Source organism: Microtus ochrogaster, linkage group LG10, assembly GCF_000317375.1.
Source record: "Microtus ochrogaster isolate Prairie Vole_2 linkage group LG10, MicOch1.0, whole genome shotgun sequence".
Classification (NCBI taxonomy): Eukaryota; Metazoa; Chordata; class Mammalia; order Rodentia; family Cricetidae; genus Microtus; species Microtus ochrogaster.
Genome location: NC_022035.1, coordinates 4,300,988 through 4,321,226, shown reverse-complemented (window position 1 = coordinate 4,321,226; position 20,239 = coordinate 4,300,988).

Here is a 20,239-nt window from a genome sequence, read left to right as displayed (position 1 = left end):
ACTTTCTTCATCCATTCTTCCATTGAAGGGCATCTAGGTTGTTTCCAGGTTCTGGTTATTACAAACAATGCTGCTATGAACATACTAGAGCATATACTTCTTTGTGTCCAGTTTATGTAACAGTCTAGGCAAGAGCAGTTTCTTGCCCAAATGGCTATTAAACTCCCTAAGGAGCCTCTTCAATGCCCATCTTCCTCTTGAAGTAGATTGGTGCTGCCAGGAGCAGAGTGTCTCATTGTCATGAAAAGTCCTAAGTTATTAAAACATTTAAAATGGCATATTCTATAATCTTTGAAAGATATGAAGAATGCCTATCTAAAATATATCTATATACATCTGTAAAATCTTAACTAACATGACTACAAACTTGACTATTATGATTATCTATTAACAACCTATATACATTACATATTTAAATGAACTACACAATCACAATACCTTAATCAATATCAGAAATACATATACATATATATATACATACATATAACAAAATTGACCTTAAATTTATATCAATGAAGCAAAATTTATATCAATGTAAATTATTCATATCTATATCATATCCCCCTTAAATATAAAAGAACATTTATAAACAATATATGGGAACATGGGCGCAGTTATTTCTCTCCAAACTGCTTTCTGCTGAATGGGGGCACTGTTATTCAGGTCTTTCATGGTATAACTTGTGTGCTAGATTCATCTCAGTTGGCAGTTGGGTGAAGTGATTTTTTTGAGGGTGTTCACAACAACCCTTCAGGAGGGCGTGGTCCATCATACCATATTGGGATGGAAGCAATCCACAGACTCTCATCCTCTGTGAAAACAAAAGAAGAAACTCCTTTCCAAAGCATCATGTCCTTAGATCCAAATTTCAAAGTCAAGACATTTTCAAAATGTCTATGTTGGATTAGTTCAGCAGCATTTATAAACAAATACCTTTTAGCAGCTGTTGCTCTTTCCTCAGCATTCAAACAATTCAAACAGAGCATAATAGCATACCGTATCAAAATTCTCTGTGTATTTTCCATTTTTGTGCACTTTATTTTAACCTCTATTTTGTTTATTTTTACTTTTATTTTTTGCTTTTTGAGACAGGTTCTCTGTATCTTTGACCTGGAATAACTCTGTAGATCAGGCTGTTCTTGAACTCTCAGAGATCCCTCTGTCTCTGCCTCCCAGGCATTGGGATTAAAGGTTTGTGCTGCCACACCTTGGAGTCACAGAGGCCAATCTACCTCTGCCCCTTGAAGCCTCAGAGGTCAATCTACCTCTGCCTCCCAAGTGTTGGGATTAAAGGTGTGTACTACCACACCCAACTACTCTCTTCCTTTTTTTTTGTTTTTTACTTTAAGAACTTTAACTTTTAGCCTGCATATATTTTCAACACACTGTAAGTCATTTAGATGTTTTCTTTGTTTTTGAATCTCTCTTTACTGTATCTCTCTCTCTCTTTCTGACCACATGAGCCTTTAAATTACTGAGCAATATGGGTAGGATTAAAGCTATGGCTTTGCCGGCTAGATCCAGCCCATTCCTTAGCTTTCCAAACTCATGGCGGAGGTACCGGTTGTAGCCATGTTTATTGCCACAACTCTACGGCGTTTCAAGGTCCTTGCCAGCAAACAAGCTACAACACTCAAATGCTCTCTCTGTAGCTGACCTCCTGCCTCAAACAGTCAGAGTTTGCACCAGCAGGATGGCCCAGAAAGCCGGCATTTTAAAACAGCACAACTTTTTTCCTGCTACAGTTGAAAACAAACAAGCATTCAGTCGGCTTTTATCAACACCATTTAAGTGTTTCGTGGCAGGACCTCTTAAAAGAGCTGCAGGGTTTTTCAGCTAAAGCTGAGTCAGGAAGCCTCTCTTAGATGAGAGCGCTTGCTTGCCTCTAGCAAGCAGAGCAGACCTGAGAAATTGCTGCTACCATGTTGGGCGCCATTCTGCAGTAAGAGCTGCAGGTTGCATTCCTGCTGCCCTGCTCCCAGCCACCTGGCTAGCTTATACCCCGAAATAACGACACACAAACACTGCCTGGCCCATTTCTATTAATGTGTATAGCACTGAGGTGTACTTACTGGGAAGATTCTAGCCTACATCCATCCTGGGTCAGAGCTTCATCATGTCTGCCCCAGAGAGGAGAGCTATCGAGTCTGAGCTCACTTCCTCTTCCTCCCAGTATTCTGTTCTGTTTACTCCACCCACCTAAAGGCTGGCCTATCCAATGGGCCAAGGCAGTTTCTTTATTAGCCAATGACCTTCCTCCATCAAAAGACCAGAAAAAAGTTTGTTCCTCTAAAAATTAGAAAAATCATCAGCACACACTGTATTTGTTATTTGAAGATTTAAAGTGGCTCATGAAGTCAGAAAACCAGGAAGAGAACCAGGAAGGTCAAAAGTTTTCTGTTTTAGTATGCAAAGTGGCTAATGCTTTGTCTGGGTCTGAGGAGGCTCTGCTGCCCAGATGTTCTGGCCTCAGCCATTCTGGCCTACTTGTGGGAACAGATGTGATTAATATTTAAATTAGTAGACCTTGGGTCAAACAGATTACCGTCTGTGATGTGAGTGGGCTTCATCCAAAGGACTGCTGGTTATAATCAAAATAACTGAATCCCTTTCCAGACTGCCTTCAAAGCAATAGCTTGCTGACTCTTCACTGGGTGTTCAGCTCTGTAGTTGCCTGGTTTGCCAGCTGTGAACCGGTTCTTTAAAATCAATCTTCGTCCCTCCTTTCTCTCTCTCCCTCCCTCTCCTCTTCCTCTGCCTCCACTTTCTGGAAACACAATATCTAACAGAGTTGAGAACTGACAGTGTGTTTTTTTTGGGGGGGTGGGGGTGGATGTTGGGGCTGTTCTAGAAACATTAAGACTTGTAGCGCAGTTCTCAGCAGGCGCCTGGTCTTCTAATGTCCCCATTGTAATACACAGACTAATTTCCCAAATGTGTTCCCCTGGATCTCATTTTCAACCAGTGGCCTTCTTTAAGTGGGAACATCAGGTGTGCTTCAAGCTTAGCTTACTGACTGATTAGCCGGTGAGGCAGACGTGACATTTAATCAGAGGGGCAGATCAAGCACGTGACAGGTCCTTTTTTCTTTATCTACCTGATTGCCTGAATTCAGTCAATAACACAATTATTCCATGCTAACTATATTTAGAGCAATGAATTACATATTATTGGGATGAAGAAGGAAGACATCACACCCCTGTTGAGGCCATATGCTTAAAAAGAATAAAAATAAATGCACACGGGGACAGAAAATCAGTTATAGTATTTCATAGCATAATCATGCTTAGGGGTTGTTAGGTTCTATGCAAAAGGATCATTTTTATAGTCTAAGCTTTATCTAATATTGAAATTTTATTTTAACTTAAATAATATTAGAGATTTTAATAGAGTGTAGTTAGCCTATTATTAAAAAAATCCAGGACGCTGTGCCAGTCAGACATCTTTTAACTAAAGTAGTTTTAATGGGTTTTTTTTTTTTGGAAAATATGGTTTGGGAATTATAGAAAAATCAAGACTTAGACTTTCTGTTTTAATGTTTATATCCTAATCTATGTAAAATCTGTGTTTCCTGTCATAAATCCTGACAGAAGTTCATGGTTTACAGGTTCAGTCGAGTAGAAAGCTTTTATTTTATGAATGTCACGCTCAGTTCTTGGAGGCGGGATCATTTTCTCATGTCACTCTGGTTAATCTAGCTGGTCATACTAGTTAGTCGGTGACGTTACTACTTTGAACGAACTCTAACAGGAGGAAAACATTGCCATTTGATTCATTGCCCACATTGTTAGCTAGAGTGTCTGGACATGGGCCAACTGACATGCTCAGAATCTTTCTCAAACCCACTCTCAAATGTTGCTCCAGATCTGACCCAGGCTCAGGAACCATTTCCTCTGTGATTTGTTAAGGCCCCAGGGTCTATCATTGAGAAAGCAGGAATCTCTAGCCTTTCTAGGTCTGGGTCACGCGTGGGTCACAGGTACCTGGAAGGGTTGGCCAGCTATGACTCAGCTCTGCAGTTTGTTTGGCGCCAGGAGGTCCAATTGCTAGAACAGATACTCAACTTCTTTCCACAGGGGAAGACATTATACATGAGTGAGCGGGAGCTGCCTGCACTGCATTGTGGGTTTGGGAAAAGGGCATTAAAGATTCTCTTGAGTGTGTTTCCTAGACCTTGACTGTGGCCCAGTCAGGTGTCTTAGAACTTTAAGATTCTACGCATAACCGAACTCCTAACTTCCTCTCCCACAATGCTGCAGTGTTACAAGTAGTCAGTGTCTGAGCCTGGTGTTTCGAGTTCTTGACGTCTTGTCCAAAGTATTGAAGTAAGCACAGGGAGATCTGCAAAGTAGCAGGGAAAGCTTACTCGAGTCAAAGTATGTGCAAGTGAGCCGCGGGCCACACAAGTCACAGTACTCAAGGGCTCCTCCAATCAGTGTTTGGGGCTTCCCTTTGTGAGTTCAAGATGAAGAGTTTGGTTGCTAAGGGACACAGTGACCGCGTTTCTCTATTTTGGTTGATCGATTAGGTTATATAATCATTTTTAGCAACCATATCCCTTCCCATAATGCAGCCGGTCTTAATTATATTGCATACCCAATTTTACATAAAATGGTAAATACGGGGTTCTCCCTAACATTTCACTTAGAGGAGAGTTTTCTTTATTATTCTTCCACTCAAAACCAGTCTGGTCACACCGGCCCATTGTACAAAATTCCCAGATGAATTGGAAAAGAATGGAATTTGTCTGTAATAGGGGAGTGCTAGTCCACTGTCCAGAGTAGGGACTTTATACAGCTCAAAGGAGGTAGGGCCCTAAGGTTGCTAACAGGTGCTAGGTGAGTTGTCATAGAGGGGCATAAGTAAGTCATATCTGCAGACAAGGAACTCAGGTTGCTAAGTACAATGTTAGGGGTGTGTGTACAATGCAAGACTAGCCGGGTCCCAGGGTGCTAACCACTTGCCTCAGCTGTCAGCATGGGCCCTTCCCAACCGTCTGCTCTCTGGAAGGAGACCGCAGTTCAGGAGGGATCCAGGGTAGGTTTCATCAAGATTTATGCATGCATCCTGTTCTACATGATTGTTTTGCAATTACTGTTGACTGTTGTTTGTAAATCACCATTTATCCCTTTATGTTAACACTGCAGCTCACCTGTAATTTTCACAGTGCATGTCCTTCTAATTCGGCAGTCATTTCACACACCTTCAGAATTAGATTAGAGGGTAGCACTCCGATGTCAGGGAGAGAAAATGAAATCTCACAGAATGGAACCAAACACCTTCGTATGTGATTCACATAAATGACGAGTGTTCTCCAGACGCTGGCACAAGTACCAGGAACAGGGCATTCTCACTTAACGCCAATCTCCTGGCCCACTTAAGGCATGGGGAGCTGCAGCGCAGCCATGGCAATGGCTTTGCTTTCGGCCAGCCTCCTCTGTGGAAACCATTCTCAGGCAGGCCAGAGTTCTGGCCTCCCATTAGCCCAGAGATGTCTGACGTCCAACCATCCCCTTCCGCTCCAGGTGGCCACCACCCTATCAGCTGCCTCTGTCCTGGATTACAAAGATTTTTGTCCTTTCTGTTGGGATGCAATGCTGTACCAGAAGCCTACTTTTGTTTGTGTGAGATGCTTCTTGAGAAGGCTCGTCTTAGAAAAAACAAGGGTTTGCCATGGGGGTAGGGTAGGGGAGAGAAGAGGTTTAGCTCGTCTGAGCATCAAAAGCGTATCAGTGCTGTCACTGCTTGGAGTGGGGCTCAGTTTTTAGGTTAGGCCTAGCATCACCTGTGATGACTGATCCAGGCTCAGAAGACTGGTTTACTCTCAGGTCTTAGATGTCCTTGGGAGAAAATTCACACAGAGGCCTGCTGCCCTTTGCCCTCACAGAACATTCATTCCAGGTCCTCTTGCCCACCGATCTTCCCAGTCTGCCTTTATGGACCAGGGTGCCACCCCCAGGCAGTTCTTCGGTGTTGCAGAAGCTGAGAGAGCAGGGCTCCCAACACACGCAGATTTTGTCCAGCGTCACGCATGGGAAGTACATGGAAACATGGTGTCCACTTGCTCTGAGAAAAGGGCATGCATCCATCTTTGATGCTCTGGGGTTTGTTCATGTTATGCGCTCAAGCTTCTCATCTGATTTTTCGTTTCTCCTCCCCTAGCTCTCCTTCAGCTATACTGCTATAAATTCAGTTTCTTCAACTCCTCTAAAATGTAAACAGAAAACTGTGAGCTTGGAAAGCCTGATTTCTCTTGCATTCTACAAAAGAAGTCTGACTTATTTGGGGGGGTGGGGGTGGGATTTCCATTCTCTCTTTACATACGGGGAAGCCTGTCAAACATTTGGCCTCTTAAAATGCAAAACTGACATTCTTATTTCTGCTGAATCTAGTTCTTTAAATCATATTATTAGATTGTCTTAGACTGACAAAAAGAAGCATGCTGGTATAATTTTTAGAGGACAGTATCCTTAGGGAGAGCAAGTCGTGAGGGCTATTTCTCAGCCAGTGTCCAGTCTAATCTCAACACTTTCAAGACAAGGATGACCAGAGAGGCAGAAAGAGCAGAGCATGAACCTCATCATTCGAGTTACATAAGTTACGTGGCTGACCCAAATATGGCGCAATCTTCCCATTCATTTCTGTGGTTAATTGAGTAATCTTTCATGTTCAAGATGAAAGCATGCAGCAATTAGTGGTATCTGAAGAGTAATTACAGAGAAATAAGAATGCTTTTGCGAGCCATAGGTTCTCATACTAATTTTATATACGCTGAAGAAAGGTCACAAGCAGCCCTCATTTTCATACCTGCCCTGGGAACTCTCCAATACCAGGGCAGACGTGAGTCTAATCTGAAAGGGAACCTTCTCTGACTTTCTTGGGAGAAAGGACAAAAACAACTTTGAATCAAATGGTGACATATCTAGGAGTGGGCAGAGAACGCACCCAGGAATGTCCTAAAGCATTTCCAAGAAAACAGGAGCCAGTGAAGCAGTTTGACAGGCATGTGGGAGGGAGCAAGCCAAGCCAGGAGAAGCTCGGGTTACTGTCTCGGGAGCAGCATCACAGATATTGATGAGCAGAGTCTAGCGTAAGAACTCTGATGGTGGCCCTGAGCACAGGAGAAAAGGTGCTGTGCACAGGCAGCCGCTGAGGCAAACCCAAATTGTCGGTTGTTAGGCTGAATTTCGTGTGGCTTGACTGGAGGCACTCACAAAAGCACAGGCAGAACAATCAACAGCAGAATGCCCAAATCTCAAACCTGTCCCCGGACACTCAGAGCATCAGCAGAAGAGCAGAGGGCAGCACCAGGAGGAGGAGCGATGGCTGCAGGTGTGGCTTTATGGCCACACAGACCGAGCAGAAGGGACACAGGGACCACTGGGGGAAAATCGAAGTTCTCCGGAAACTTGGCAAAGGGTTCCAGACGGAGATCGCACCATTCCTCACAAAGCTGTAGCTCTGTCTGTGACAGCTAAGTGCTGTACCACACGGCTGTGGAAGAATGCCTTGTTCTTCCCTGATCATCCTCAAGTCCCTTCCCTCCCGCCTCAGCACAGGGCATGTCCCTCTGTGGTCTCTGTTAATCTAAGATCTAGCCATTCTCTGATACTTAACCACATCCAATGACCTCTCATTAAATGTATAAGACAGGGCACAGCGTGACACAGCTGCTGCTACCTCTCCCTCCATTCCCCCTTGCCCTCTCTCATCATTTCTGTCACTCCGCTGACAATGCCCCTTCTTGTCTCAGCATCATTACACCTTCTCCTCCCTCAGCTAGGAGACTCTTTCTCAGCCACTTGAGGGGCTGGTCTGCTTTTCTCCACTGAAGTGTTGTGGTCTCTCCTGGCCTCGCTACCCAGTCATCTTTCTCACAAGTGCCTCTTTCCCACACTGTTTGTTTATTTTTGGTCACTTCTTCTAAGGTCCAGTGCCTTATATGCCTTGCTCACTATATTCCCAGAAGCCAGCATAGTATACCATGTGTACAAAAGTGCCCCAGTGAGTTGTATGAATTGATTGTATTGAAAGACTCTTACTCAAGTATCGGGATAACACGACCCCCCCAGGTACTCACGAGAGACTGTCCTTGCTGCAATCACACAAGGTTTATTGACAGGACAGGAACCAGTGCACTGGGGCCAAGACGCAGGGGTAGAGAGTTCGTTCAATCCCGAGTAGCTGGGAGAAGGGGTATTTAAGGGAAGAAACCACAACGCAGTAATCCAAAGGGGGTAGGGAGGGCGTCATTGGAAAATCCCAAAAATACCAGTGATCACCACAAGGGGGTAACTCCCTGTTTCTCAAGATTATTCTCAAGATTATAATCTAACTTTATCTTCAACTAGTTCCTGAAACAGAGTCACTGAACCGGCTAATCTAGATTTTTGATTCTTCTCTCCTTGCTTAGATTTTTGCCTCTATTTTTTTCTGCTAGATCTTTGGCTCTATTTTTTTCTGCTAGAGGGGTCTGGATTTATCCGGGTCTCTCAGTATGAGTGAAAAATTATCTTAGGAGGTGGGTGATAGTTTGAAAAGGTCTACAGTCCTGTTTCATGTAAGTAACTCAGAAAGGCTTCTTCCTCATCCTCCTGCCGGTGAGTCATGCAGCTCCTCATTTCTAATGTCTTTAAAACCTTTAGTGATGGATAAGCCAGTGACAACAATTGCGTATGTGGATGTCAGGCACAATGAAGCACTTCCAAGGTTCATGGCAGATGGAATGTTTTTCTCCATCCATCCTAGGCTCACAGTTACAGCCCCTGTCACAAGAGACAATGAGTACAAAGGCATCAGGAAATGAACACACACCCCAAGCCCAGGTAAAGCCTGATATATTTTATGAGGCTTGGGTGTTCCTATTCTAGAATACTTGGGATCAGAAGTATTTTGAACTTCAGATTATTTTCTGGTTGTGGAGTATAGGAATGTAAAATAATAAAATAAAGTACCCCAGAGATAAGTCTAAACATGACAGTAGTTTCCAGTTAGTATATACCTTATACACGTAGTCTGAAAGCAATTTAAAATGGTGTTATACATGAAACAGGGTTTTGAGGTGTGGGATTTCCCACTGTGATAGCATGTTAGTGTTGAAAATGTTTAGGGTTTAGGTGCATTCAGATTTTGTACATTTGGTTTAAGCCTTCTCAACCTGCACTGAATTTGGTGGAAAATAACTAGGGGGGCTTTGACTCATAAACAGGGACGCTTAGCTGGACTCCTCCTGATATTTCTGCATCGCTGCTCTCGGTTCCTTCCCTCCAGGAAGCATTTCACATGAAGTTCTTCATATTTTTAATTTTTGAGGTTATAGTATGATTTCACTTCTCTCTTCCCTTTCCTACATCCAAACCCTCTTTCTTATACACCCCTGCACACTCTCTTTCATATTCATGCCCTCTCTTTTCACTAATTGTTGCTACATGTGTGTATATATATATATATATTATATATATATATATATATACACACACACACACACACACACACACACACACATATATATATTTCTAAATGTAATCTGCTTGGTCCACACACATATATATTTCTAAATATAATCTGCTCGGTCCACATAACGCTACTTGTATGTATGTTTTCAGGGCTGACATTCTGCACTGAACAACCAAGTCATGTGCTCTTCCCTTAGAAGAGCACCCGTCCCACTCCCAGCTTTTCTCAGTGGCCTGCATTCTCTGTATATTGAGGTCCTGTGGGCTTTTCCCATCCACTTTGGCATCCCACGAGGCTCAGAGGAACTGGCCATGATCGTCCTCCGGTTTATGAAGCGTGTAGGAGAACGCAAACTGCCGACGTGACCGCTGCGTTATCAGAGAGACGACGTTCAGAGGCATCTGGAAGCATCTGCAGCAGGGAGCAAGTAAAGCAGATTGACATGGCCCAGGGCTAGAGACGCGGGAGTGGAAGAGCACAGACAGAGCACAGCAAGAGACGCAGGAGAGAAGAGAGTAACGGAGAGTAAGCGTTAAGTGGTAGATGTCTGGCTAGAAGGAAGGTAAGTAGCTGTGGGGAGAGAAGGACCAGGAGACTGGAGGTTTGGGGAGGCTTTGAAATGTACAGGTCCTTGTGAGCAGGGGCTGAGGAAGCCTGGAAGACACACGCAGCCACAGCTAGATAGTGATGGAGCCTCTCGGCCAGAGGTAGGGGAAATGTCTTCTTTTGGCAGATGAGAACCAGTTTTGCAAGTTTCCCAGGAATGTTAGCTTTTCCAACTACTAGGAATCCTTCCATAGTTTCAGCTGAGCTGGGCTTTTGACTCAGTGGGTCTTCCCGTTTGAGGGGAGAATGCTCTACCCTTTGCACCTGATAACCATGAGGGATGACCTTCTTGCTTCTGCTCAGTTCTTAATGCCGAGATAACATATTTGAGCTATTGTGTCCTGAGGTCTGTGCATTCTTAAACAATGAAGGCTTGGAAAGTCTCTGTGACTTTAAAATATCCATCATATCTATGTATTGCTTTATCAAAAGGCATTGTGTAGTCATTCTTGTGAGTTAAGATGTTGTCTCCCGGAATTTCCTTCTCCAAATGTAAGCAGATGTGGATGAAGAACTACAAGAAGCAGCCGCTGGATTCCATCAACTGCACAGTCCAGGTCTTTGGGACTCCCAGCTCCACAGTACCCATAATCCTGCTTAGGACTGAAGTCTAACCAAGCAGCTGTCCTTTACAGATACAGGAAGTCCCAAGAGGAGGCTGGGAAACGGTCCAGTGGACAGAATGCTCATGACCAAGAGTGAGGACCTGAGTTTGAAGCCTCAGAACTCAGTAACAGGCATCTGTAACTAATTCCAGTGCTCTTACAGGGAGACTGGGGAGAGAGACAGGAGAGTCCCTGGAAGCGTATGGACCAGATCTCCTTAAGTAACAGCACTGGGCAGAAAAAAGAGACCGTGTCTCAAGTGAAAAGCAAAGCAAAGATTTACATCAGGAGTTGTCTGCTGATCTGAGTGTCACAGTATTTGTGGGACTGTGCTCACACATACAAACACACACACTCACATGTATGTGTGTGTACACACACACACACACACACACACACATACACACTTCCAAGACATGACCATTTTTATTCTATGACAAGAACAAACCTTTAAAGAAAAACAAAACAACAACAACAACAAAACAAAGACCATTTTAAAAAATGTTGGAACAGCAGGGAACAAACAAAGCAAAATAATAACAAAAAAAAACTGCACTAAGTTGAAATAGGACTAATTACTACAGACAGTTCGACAGGAGGAGACAGGAGTTCATTAACACAGTATGTCATGTGTTTCATACACACATGAGGCAGAAGTGAGCAATCCTTAAGACTGCTTTGGATCTTACTCATCAGAAAAGAACAGGGCATTTATATGGAAGTAAGAAGGTTATGAGATCATAGTGGCAGCTTCAAGGAAGGCAAATAAAGGCAGAAAAAAGGCTGGTTAATACTGGGTGATGTAAATTCCCCATACCATCGCCAGTGTTAACCTTTGTTTCTCTAGCTAAAGATGGGGCCAGAGAAGGTCAAAGTCCATCTTTATAACTCTAAGTCCTACTGTGTGACAAAAGCAGAGGAGATAGCGACCATTTCTTCTAAATTACCTGCAGTGCGATATTCCTTCACCCCTTGGGGAGGCACGTTCTCATTTCCACAGAAGCAAGTAAGAGAGTAGAATCTACCAGGCTATAACAAATGGAGGCTGCTCACCTAAAGGTCAGAGGGGCCTTGACAAGGAAGGAGTCAACACTGGAGCCACAGCCCAGCTTCAGGACGGGGCCTGAACCTCCTCAAAGATAAGAGTGTTTGGTTACACCTCAGCAGCAGCCCTGCCTGTTTAGCCTGCATCTCAAGGTACTAATGAGGATGGGCTGAGATAAAGGCCAAACCTTGTCTTGGGCTGGGCAAAAGCAAACACTGGTGTTGACTTAGGTCAACACTTTGCTGGGCTGAGGCTGCTGTATGATTTTCAGTGTAGACCCTTGGGTGTCATTATCCTTGAGAGATTAGCGTCTTTTCTTCCCTTCTTCTTAGACTTCTGGTTTCTACTTTTCTTCTTCCAGCCCCGCACACTCACCTGTGAACTCACACACACACACACACACACACACACACACACGCACTTCCCTCTCCATGGTTAACCCTGCTGATCTGGAACAGGCTCGAGGCTGTTCCCATGCACAAAAGTTGACCTACACAAACCCCCTCTGTTCTCAGGTGCTGCTGGGGTTCCAGCATCTCCAGTTGTTATTAATACAGTTTCTGCAAACTGCACTTAGACAAAGCATCCAAACCTTTGACCTATTTTTCTAGGTCTTTAAATGTGTAGAGCCTCCGTTTACAACTGAAGTTTTTGTTCTGGTGTTTTCTTCCTTTACCGAGTGGTCATTAAAAGCTACAATATGTTCTATTTTAGTATGTCATGTTTTGTAGAGCGTCCTTGTTGCAGCTTGTGGATTTTTCCTCACCCCCTTGATCTAATCTAGACCTGGGGACACGTTCCATTCACATTTACTTGAAGCAGCACAGGTAGAAAAGTTTGAGTTTTCTGATCACCGAGAAAAATAATAACGTGGAAGAAAAATAATGCACAGCTACCAAGGAAGAATAGGAACTGGATCTTCTGACACAGTTTACAGACGAAGTAAACTTTAAAGAATTCTCAAGCAGCTTGACCAAAGGCTCTTCTTCTTTCTCATCTGAAATGTCCTCGTAAAAGGCCCTGTGGTTCGTGGTGACCACAGCATCCATTTGTCCTAGCATGTCCTGTCCCAAGAGGTTGGCTGTGAGGTTTTTGACCACCAATGAATGTTCTTTCCTTGCTCCCCATCCGGGCTAGTCCACCTCATGACGGTGACTGTTTCCTTGGACTTGGAGTTGCCTCCCACCCCAATATTGGGGGTCCAGCCACAAGCTCCCAGTCAGGAGGCACCGCCTCCTCTCGGAGCACTGTTCTATATGCCCCCGAGTCAATTAGACAGTGAAACCATTTTTTACCTATGAAGACACTCATTTCAGGATGGAGTCCTTCCACCAGGGGAACAGTCCAGTTAGCCTGGGTCACCCTGGTATGGAGTGCTCTAGCCCTCCCTTTGGAGGAGATTCCTGCTTGAGTTGACAGGACTGGAGGATGGCCCTCTTCTAGTTTAAAGGCTTTCCCTCTAGTTCAAATTTGGACTGACAATTCTTTTTTCCAATAATACCCCCTTTCTGCCTCTAGGGCAGGGGGTGAGGGTGGCTTGGATACCCTGGGCCGATTGGTGGGAGAGTGTTGTTGACATTTTCTCTTAAAATGCCTCTCCTGCCCACATTGGATAATTCAAGGCCTCTGGACTTAAGCATGAGCTGTGAGGTCTCAAGGCCAGCTCATCTTTAGGTGAAATAGAATTACCCATACTAAGGGTTTCACTTACCCCGAGAGACTGCTTAGCCTCGACTGAAATGTTCTTTGGCCCCACATTGGGTACCAGGTGCTGTGTCTTAGCCCAAGGGGATGAGGATGAGCTGGGTCCGAGGAAAGGAAAGTGCACTGCTCACCTGTTCCCCAGCCACCCTCAATCCCCAGCCGCAGTGGGGAGTCACATCAAGCAGGAACTAATTTACTTTTGTGCAGTAAACATCTTTTAAAGCAAAAAAAAAAAAACAAAAAAAAAAAACTGCAGGGCCATGGGGGAGGGATGGAAAAGGAGCCAGCCAATCATTTTAAAGGTCACCCTATCACGTACTCAGGAACCCCACATTTACTCTATTGTCCAGGAGCTGTTCACGTGTTAATGTCATCTTGCCTGATTCTGGCGTCTAATCGAGTCTTGGTGTAAAACAACTCAGGGTCCATCCGTCTGACTTTCATTCCACGTCGTCTTAGCTGCCCTGCCCGTGTGCCCTACAGGAAAGAATTTTCCAGAACTCTTCATTGTGTGATTGTTTTGTTTTTGTTTATTTGGTTGGTTGGGTTGGGGTTTTCTTGTCCCCTGGCCAGATCTGTTCACACGTGGTAAAGCCCTGTCATTCTGAGTTAAATGTGCTTCTCTAAGGAAGCAACAACAGGCAACATGCAGAGAACAAACTGTGGACAGTTGCCTCCAGGTGCGTGAGGATACACACGTCCCGTCACAGGGAAGAACTGTGGGGAACACCTTAAGGCAATGGGGAGACTCAGTTTCACTGTCCTTGGAGAGCAGATAACTCCCCCTTTGTGTGTATTTATTTTCCCATCGGTTTGGAGAAAATCATCTCTTGGATTCCTCCTTTGAGAATTATTATTTCTTTAAGCCATTTCATATAGATATATCCCACAGCTAGCCTCTCTGCATCCATTCTTGCCCTCTTTTTGGTTTGTGTTTTGTGAGATGGGGGTCTTATTGTGTAACTCAGGCTGGCTTTGAACTCAAGACTCTCCTGCCTCAGTTTCCTGAGTGCATACTATCAACCCAGGCCATTCCTTCTGCAGCCTTTGTTATTCAGTTCTACAGTCTTCTGTGGAACACTCTTCTTAGAGTCAGCTCTTCATGCTGCAGTAGAGCAAGCCTGTTAAAGGAGAAATGAGGTGTCCTTTCTGTGCAGCTTCCATACTTGGCTGATGAGCATGCTCCACAAGAAGAATATAGAGCGTAATGCCCCTCCCATGGGAGTGCTAAGCATGCTTGCCTCATCAGACTATGTCCACGAGTTACTGGCCTCAGCAAGTGGACTACAGATCACATCTAGACCTAAGATGTTGACGACAGACCTTTGGAGAAGCCAGGCTGTGGCAAGGCTGCTCTCTGACGACATCCGCTCCTCTCCAAAGCCTCTCTTGCCACCTTGGACTGCTGTGCCACGCCCTCACGTTGCAGGCATGCTTGCTATTGTGATCTCCCCTGTGGAGACGCACACTGTTCAGTCAAGTCTGTCTGCTAGAAAAAAAGATACCTCAAAACATCGACTTGGCGCACACACAGAGGCCAGCTTCCACTCTGATTGAGCAACTGGATTAAATGAAACTGGAACTCATTCTCTCTGTGTTTACTGTGCCCATTCCCTATGAAATGTGTTCTTGTTATTCCACTATTAAACATGAGAAACAAAGGAAGATATAGATGAACACGATAAAGTAATCCCATGCTAGCTCAGAATGGGGTATAATAAAGGGTTCTTTATTTGGGGGTAGACTCACAGAACAGTCCTCTACATGAATGGGGAACAGGAACCGAATCCAGCAGCCAAGAGAGAGCATACACGTTGCTAACACTGAAGGCCACACCCAACATGGTCCAGCATATCAAAGGTCATTGTCTGAAAGAGTTCTGCCAGAACCTCCCCCTTTTGTTTAAGTAAGAGAGCTCAAAACTCAATACAAAACTTTATACAAGAACAGTTATCAAGTATAAATGTTTTAATAATTATTCTATCTTAGAGTCTAAATCTTGTATTAGAAATGGCTTGTCCGGGCTGGAGAGATGGCTCAGTGGTTAAGAGCATCACCTGCTCTTCCAAAGGTCCTGAGTTCAATTCCCGGCAACCATATGGTGGCTCACAACCATCTGTAATTAGGTCTGATGCCCTCTTCTGGCCTGCAGGAATACACGCAGACAGAATATTGTATACATAATAAATAAATAAATATTTAAAAAAAAAAGAAATGGCTTGTCCAAGTCATGAGAGAAAAGTAACTACAGCTCTCTAGTCTTTAACCCCATTGAAGATCTGAGAAGGGAAATAATACTACTTGAGTAAACAGGAAGTGCAATCAAGCAATTTCCAAATGTGCAATAAATGACAGAGACAACTGGCTACCTGGGCAATTTGCAGTGTTGGAGAGACCAACTTTGGCTAAGGCCTAGAGTAAGTGACAGACCATTTTCAGAGGCAGAGGCAGGAACCTTTTCTTTTTCCACTTAGGAGTTTATTAGCAGAGATGTATACAGGCCTGGTGAAGTCAGTATACAGAAAGAGAGAGCTGAAGATGGCTCTCCAGCTTTTAAAGGCTGCCTACCACATGCACACAGGTTGATGACATAGCTACATCATACACAGATGAAACAGTTCACACATGCACACAAGGGCTTACGTAGCTGCATCATATAGATGATACAACCATGCTGTACATGGGTCATGCAGGGTCTTTTAAGGTTCCCAGGGTGGCTAAATATTTTGCCTTAGGGCTTATTGGCACATGCTTGGCCCTGGAACCCAGAAGTGGCAGCCATGCTGACTGATTAGAATCATAACAGTGTGTGTGTGGGGGGGTTGTGTGTGTGCATACATGTAACTTAAATGCACCTATGTTTACTGTTAAATGTTATAATACAGAGGCAGGAATATTTTCAAAACCATTTTACCCTGTCCTGGCAAAGAATGGCAGTCTTTTTTCTTGTATCCTGCTTGTTTAGTGGTCACCGTGCATTTTGCCAGTGGTCAAGGCATGGGCAGTTCTTCGCCCAAAAGCCAGTTTTGCCAAGGAGAAAACAAACTTCAAGTGGAGTATCTTCAGGGCTCAACATTCTCTCGGGAATACAATGGTGCTGCCAGGAGCAATTGTGTCTCACATCTACAGAATCCTGAGTTGTTTAAATGTCATATTCTACAGCTTTTTGAAGTAGTTGAAGATTACCTATCTATGTGGAATGCAGTCTCTATGTATCTGAAAAAAACCTGATTAGTCTAACTATGACAATCATGGATGACTATTGACCTATAATTATTAATACCTATATAGGTATTATAATATAATATGTAGCTTACAGACTACAGCTCCATGTTAAAATATTAGACAATAAGGACAATGACCTCAACAAAATGTAAACAATGTATAAGTGTCTTGATCAGAGGTAGAAATGTATAGTGAAATATGATAAATATATCCTAAAATTATATCAATATACAAAATGTCTTAAACAGAGGTAGAAATATGCATACATAAATATGATAAAATAACTTTTCATAGGTATACAAATATTATTTTCATAGTGATTATATCTGCCATCATGGTATGCAGTGATTAATTTAGATTTTTTTTTTGTCAGTCTGTCTCCATGAGTTTGTCTGCTCCATAAAAGCAAGAATTTAGGCATTTTTCAATATTTTACCCTTAGCCCTTGTGGTGGTTAATTTTCTTTACTAATTTGGCAAGATTTAGAATCCCATGGAAACAGGACTCTGATTGAATCTAGAAGGGTGTTTCTAGAAAGGATTAGCTGGAGAGAAAGACCCCCCCCCTCAATATGGGCAACACCATCTAATGAAGTGGGGTCTGAAACAACTTAAAAGTAAGCGGATCACCAGCCTATATTTCTCTGCCTGTCACTGTGGATACAATGTGACCAGCCACCACAAACCCCTGCCACTACACCTTCAGGGATGATGGACTGGGTCTTCAAATTCTGAGCAGAAATAAACTCTGCCTTCCTTCTTTCCTCAGAAACTTTGTCTCAGCAACCTCAAAAGTAACTAGTTAAGTGTGTGTTGCATAGCAGATACAAAACCAAAAATTCTCTGGTGAATCTGTGAATTCCTAATGGAGGGGAAAATACATTTTAAGAAATCAGTCATAAAAAGATTTTTTGAGATTTTTTTTAATAGAAGTTTACTTCTAAATTTTGTATTTTTTCCAAGATCTAGGCAGACCAAGTTAGCAGTACCCTTAAAAAGTCTTTTGAGGAGGCATACAACATGCCTGTTTATATGAGAGTTAATTCCTTCTTCCTTAAGAGGCACTCACTGCTGACTGGAAACAACATCATCTCACTTAGATTTTGTCTTCAAAATGAAGTTGAAAACATAATCCATGTTTAAACCAAAGAAATGTCAAGACTGCTTTATGGTGTCTGGGGCTGCTGTTGATGTTGACCTGAGCATCAGCCTGAGCCTGGCAAATAGCAGAAGGATGGGCCAAAGGGTACACACAGATCAAGAACCAGCATGCCAAGCCAGGGTGGCAAAGCAAGAGAAGAACAATTATCCAGGTGGCAGTGTTCAAAAAAACCTTGAAAGGCTTAGGATCTTTGGCAACTTCAGATATTGATGACAGGGGTAAAGGGAAGGGGTCCCAAGAGCCACAGTGCAGGACATGTTTCTAAAGGCTTCCTCAGATTCTCAGATATAAAAAGAAAGTATAGAAGAAGTCAATGCAACAAAAATGTTTTACTATTGTTTCAGGGTAAGAAAAGTTCTTCTTAGCAAGACTATAAACACCAGAGTCCACAAAGAAAATTACAAGTTAATTTACATAAAATTGCATGCTGCAGTAAAGAAATTAATGGCAAATGGATGGCACAAATAATGACAAGCTGGGAGAGTATTTGTCCGACATATAAGCTCTTAATTAATTGGTGGATACAGATAACAAGGCAATAAAAAAATGGATCAATTCCTTGGCACATAATTAAAACTTAATTTTTGTTTCCTAAAAGCCTCTGCTAACTGTGCTGTCCTAAGCAACAGCCCCTCACCCATTCCTGACCCAGCTTCCCAAGTTTTCAATTGTTATAGCAATCTCATTCCACTTCCAGCATCCATACAACCCCAGTAGCATCTGCACTGTCCACCAGTGTCTGCAGTCCAGGCCCGGATGCTGGTGGGAATGGGCAAGGGCTTCTTCCCATGGCCCATATAGGAACGATGAATGGGCTTCAGCCCAGTCAATACTATCCCCTTCTTCTCTGAATTCCTCTATTTCCCTTTCCCTCTCTCCCTTCCTCTTCCTCTCTGTCTCCTCTCATCTTTTCCCCTGCTTGGCCTTGGTTTCCACAGGTAGGCAAGGTAGGAAGAGCCACTCCTCAGTGTTGGTTGTTTTTTCCTGATGCTCCTGTTGGGGACTCCTCTCTAGAGCTGTTGCCTTCTCCCTACTCCTTATACCTCCTGTCAGCCTCCCCTGGCCTTCCTAATGAGCTGCTTACCTCTGCATCTTCCTCTTTACCTACCAGGGGAGCTTCCTTTAGTAAGTTTCAAAGTCTGTCTACTGGGGTTAAGGCCTTTTTAATGACTTCCATTTTTTTTCCTTTTTTTTTAAATTTATTTATTCATTAAGGATTTCTGCCTCCTCCCCGCCACCGCCTCCCACTTCCCTCCCCCTCCCCCCGATCAAGTCCCTCTCCCTCATCAGCTCGAAGAGCAATCAGGGTTCCCTGACCTGTGGGAAGTCCAAGGACCGCCCACCTCCATCCAGGTTTAGTAAGTTGAGCATCCAAACTGCCTAGGCTCCCCCAAAGCCAGTATGTGCAGTAGGATCAAAAACCCATTGTCATTGTTCTTGAGTTCTTAGTAGTTCTCATTGTCCGCTATGTAAGTCCGGTTTTATCCCATGCTTTTTCAGACCCAGGCTAGCTGGTCTTGGTGAATTCCAGAAAGATCATCCCCATTGTCTCAGTGTGTGGGTGTACCCCTCGCGGTCCTGAGTTCCTTGCTCATGCTCCCCCTCCTTCTGCTCCTGATTTGAACCTTGAGATTTCTGTCCGGTGCTCCAATGTGGGTCGCTGTCTCCTTTCATCGCCTGATGAAGGTTAATATTCAGGAGGATGCCTATATGTTTGTCTTTGGATTCACCTTCTAATTTTGAAGCCGACATCTTGCTTAGAAGCAAGAACAAACATATCAGCATCTTGAAGGTTTAGGATAGGAGGTCCTGGAAGCTTGGAAGGAGGGACAGCTCTGTCCATGTGACCTTCCAGACAACAGCTGGGCCACTCCCTACTCCAAGGAAAACCTGAAGAGGGAAGTTCTTGTACGCTGTTCACTGCTTGTAACCTGTCCGCTCTCTCCATACCTCTTCAATATAGTGCTTGAAGTTCTAGCAATAGCAATTAAATGCTCTTTCTCAGACTCCTCTAAGCTCTCCTGGCTGGCTGTTCTGCTTGATTCACAATGAGATTTATGGCCTGGTGTAGTGGAGCAAATCTTTAATCCCAGCACTCAGGAGGCAGAGGCAGGTGAATCTCTATGAGTGTGAGGCCAGTCTGATTTAAATTGACAGGATAGCCAGGGCTACATAGAGAGACCCCATCTCAAACAAATGAACCAAAAACAATGAAGCGTATGTATGAAACTTCATGTATGATAAACACATCGCAGTGTGATGTGCATGTGTGATCTAAGCGGTCCAAAAGTGTATACCAAATGACCTCCAAATCTCTATCTCTCCCTATTTGTCATGTGGTCAGGAGTTCTATAGTTGACAGCTATTTCTTTATAGCAAATGATATTGCTGGGTGAGCTGATAGATACACTTAACAGGCAGATACTGTTCAAGAAGA